This window comes from Solea senegalensis, unplaced genomic scaffold (assembly GCF_019176455.1).
Source record: "Solea senegalensis isolate Sse05_10M unplaced genomic scaffold, IFAPA_SoseM_1 scf7180000017499, whole genome shotgun sequence".
NCBI lineage: Eukaryota > Metazoa > Chordata > Actinopteri > Pleuronectiformes > Soleidae > Solea > Solea senegalensis.
In genome coordinates, this window is record NW_025322436.1 from 1 (window position 1) to 3,401 (window position 3,401).

The following is a 3,401-nucleotide window of genomic DNA, read 5'->3' on the forward strand; positions in this document are numbered from 1 at the left end:
AACATGCCCCTCCACGAGCAGGGGCCTTGCCTAGACCGTAAAGGCACTCTCTGTCGCCAACCCCTCGGCTTACGGCCATACCACCCTGAGCACGCCCGATCTCGTCTGATCTCGGAAGCTAAGCGGGGTCGGGCCGGGTTAGTACTTGGATGGGAGACCGCCTGGGAATACCAGGTGCTGTAAGCTTTTACGCTGCTGCTGCTTCCTTACAAGAAACATGGGCTCGCAATTAAATTGACGCACAGGCACGGGTTGATGTCTTTCTGGTTTCAGCTTCGCTTTGCTTTTCACAGAAAAAAGAGAATGGTGCACCGTTCCTGGTGGCACTGCAATACCAGGTCAATGCAAGGAGTGAAGAGAGCAAGCCCCAGTTTTCACCTCCCACTGCTCAAAAATGCATTTAATATTTAATCCCCATATAGAGGACATATCAGATATTAAACTGATAAGAACAGATACTACACTTGATCTTAGCCAAAAGGCCGAGAAGCGATGGCCCACGGGTGTCTGGGGCCAACCCAAGATCTTGGCACACAAGTCAGTTGTTGTGGTGCCATGTTTTTAAGGGCGCATAACAAAGGCTGCTGCTGCTGATCACCTCCGCCCCAAGGTTGACCTAAGTGCACCTCTGAGCCTTGACAGACAGCTGCTTGACATTTGACACACTCAAAGGGCGCAGCCTTACAGCAAAGCCCACCAAAAATAACTTAAACTCTTGAACGTCCCTCTCCACGGAAGTCTTTAGTAAAAGGCGAAAGACTTGTGCATTTTGAAGAGAAACCAGAGTCAACGTAGCCCCTGTCCTGGAGAGCAGCCGAGGAGTCTATCCGCCGGAGTCACCACAGTCTCGGTCGGCCGGCCGGCCGGCCACCATGGGACGGCCTTCCTTCAACGTTTTTGCTTAGTCGGCCAATAAACCGCCCAGATTTGCCTGCATGTTTGGAAGCGCTTTCCTACTGTCGGTTGTGCGCTGCAGTTTTCTATCAGTCGCTGAGGCTGTGGCACATTCCTCGCTCACTGGCACACCTCCAACATTTAGTGGTAGACGTGAGTGCATGAGCAAAGCAGCTCCGTGTCACACTGACCAGTACAAACTGCCGGGCCATTTCCCACCTCATCCGGGCTTCTGAAATGGTGAGTTGCTCCTGGCATCACTTCAACATCAGGTCACTGCACGGAGTGAACAGAGCAAGCGCCAAAGTATTAACCCTTGGCATGATGGCCATGGATCCATCTCCAACAATCGAGTTCTTCTACAAAGAGTTGGGAAAGGGAGCGTGACATATGCTTTGAGCTAAAAGACAACACCCACAACCATCACGTTCCCAGCAACTTGGAAAGACTGGGGATGTTGCTCCGCAAGGACGTGAGAAGTTTGGAGATGGGCACACAACGTTGAACTTCGGGCGGCTGACCTTTGCTTACAACGACATCATCGGGGGAAAGCGCGGACGCAGCACCCCACTAGCAAAAAATATGCAGTCAAGACTCCCACGTTTGGGGAATTTGCAGGGGGCAACACAGCCGGAGTGCAATGGCTGAGCCTCGCCCTGGGTGAACCGCCTTCTTGATCATGGTATCTCCCCTGCCAGGTAAGTATGAGGTGTACTCGCCAAACACCGGGTGGCTCTTGCCAGACACAGCTCTTTGGCTGATGGTGCACCAGAGAAATGAAAGATAATCCCGAGGCCAATGCCTTGACTCGGTTGCTGCGTTAATGCTGTGCTATGTTCAGCAACCTCCAGCACACATTGGGAGAAGCACTTTCGACCTTTTTACTGGCATACCTGGCTGTCGTTTCCTATAGATTCAGCAACAGCTGGACATGGCACCAACAGCCGCTTGCCCATCTCGGTGTCGCGTCCCGATACTGGACTAGAGTGTAGCATGTGGTGGAGATAAAGGCTGAAGTGCAGTGTGTCCGAAAGGCTGACTTTTGAGCCCCGCCACGCGCAGGGGGCCTTGCCCAGTCCATAAAAGCAGTCTGTGTCCCCAACCCCCCGGCTTACGGCCATACCACCCTGAGCACGCCCGATCTCGTCTGATCTCGAAAGCTAAGCAGGGTCGGGCCGGGTTAGTACTTGGATGGGATACCGCCTGGAATACCAGGTGCTGTAAGCTTTTACACCGCTGCACGCGCTTTACACTGCTGGGCTTCGCACAAAAACATGCCCCTCCCACGAGCAGGGGCCTTGCCTGAATCCGCCGGGGCACTCTCTGTAAGCCAACCCCGCAAACTGCGGCCCTTACCGCCTGAACGCGCCCGATCTGCGTCTGATCTCGAGGCTAAGCAGGGTCGGGCCGGGTTAGTACTTGGATGGGAGACCACCTGGGAATACCAGGTGCTGTAAGCTTTTACGCTGCTGCTGCTGCTGCTTCCTTACAAGAAACATGGGCTCACAATTAAATTGACGCACAGGCACGGGTTGATGTCTTTCTGGTTTCAGCTTCGCTTTGCTTTACACAGAAAAAAGAGAATGGTGCACCGTTCCTGGTGGCACTGCAATACCAGGTCAATGCAAGGAGTGAAGAGCGCAAGCCCCAGTTTTCACCTCCCACTGCTGAAAAATGCATTTAATATTTAATCCCCATATAGAGGACATATCAGATATTAAACTGATAAGAACAGATACTACACTTGATCTTAGCCAAAAGGCAGAGAAGCGATGGCCAACAGGTGTCTGGGGCCAACCCAAGATCTTGGCACACAAGTCAGTTGTTGTGGTGCCATGTTTTTAAGGGCGCATAACAAAGGCTGCTGCAGCTGATCCCCTCCGCCCCAAGGTTGACCTAAGTGCACCTCTGAGCCTTGACAGACAGCTGCTTGACATTTGACACACTCAAAGGGCACAGCCTTACAGCAAAGCCCACCAAAAATAACTTAAACTCTTGAACGTCCCTCTCCAAGGAAGTCTTTAGTAAAAGGCGAAAGACTTGTGCATTTTGAAGAGAAATCAGAGTCAACGTAGCCTCTGTCCTGGAGAGCAGCCGAGGAGTCTATCCGCCGGAGTCACCACAGTCTCGGTCGGCCGGCCGGCCGGCCACCTTGGGACAGCCTTCCTTCAACGTTTTTGCTTAGTCGGCCAATAAACCGGCCAGATTTGACTGCATGTTTGGAAGCGCTTTCCTACTGTCGGTTGTGCGCTGCAGTTTTCTATCAGTCGCTGAGGCTGTGGCACATTCCTCGCTCACTGGCGCACCTCCAACATTTAGTGGTAGACGTGAGTGCATGAGCAAAGCAGCTCCGTGTCACACTGAGCAGTACAAACTGCCGGGCCATTTCCCACCTCATCCGGGCTTCTGAAATGGTGAGTTGCTCCTGGCATCACTTCAACATCCGGTCACTGCACGGAGTGAACAGCGCAAGCGCCAAAGTATTAACCCTTGGCATGATGGCCATG

At 52.8% G+C, this 3,401-nt stretch overlaps 7 non-coding genes across 7 annotated transcripts; 2 read left to right on the forward strand and 5 right to left on the reverse strand.

The window, feature by feature from the left end:
- Positions 1-67: 67 nt before the first annotated feature.
- Positions 68-186, forward strand: LOC122764561. The gene has a single exon (XR_006359762.1). It is a non-coding gene; the product is annotated as a 5S ribosomal RNA (ribosomal RNA).
- Positions 187-301: 115 nt separating this feature from the next.
- LOC122764567 lies at positions 302-494 on the reverse strand. Its single transcript, XR_006359768.1, has one exon. It is a non-coding gene; the product is annotated as a U2 spliceosomal RNA (small nuclear RNA).
- Positions 495-676: 182 nt separating this feature from the next.
- LOC122764563 lies at positions 677-789 on the reverse strand. Its single transcript, XR_006359764.1, has one exon. It is a non-coding gene; the product is annotated as a U5 spliceosomal RNA (small nuclear RNA).
- Positions 790-1,436: 647 nt separating this feature from the next.
- Positions 1,437-1,600, reverse strand: LOC122764566. The gene has a single exon (XR_006359767.1). It is a non-coding gene; the product is annotated as a U1 spliceosomal RNA (small nuclear RNA).
- A 403-nt stretch (positions 1,601-2,003) lies between these two features.
- LOC122764565 lies at positions 2,004-2,121 on the forward strand. Its single transcript, XR_006359766.1, has one exon. It is a non-coding gene; the product is annotated as a 5S ribosomal RNA (ribosomal RNA).
- Positions 2,122-2,475: 354 nt separating this feature from the next.
- LOC122764562 lies at positions 2,476-2,668 on the reverse strand. The gene has a single exon (XR_006359763.1). It is a non-coding gene; the product is annotated as a U2 spliceosomal RNA (small nuclear RNA).
- A 182-nt stretch (positions 2,669-2,850) lies between these two features.
- On the reverse strand, positions 2,851-2,963 carry LOC122764564. Its single transcript, XR_006359765.1, has one exon. It is a non-coding gene; the product is annotated as a U5 spliceosomal RNA (small nuclear RNA).
- Positions 2,964-3,401: the final 438 nt, after the last annotated feature.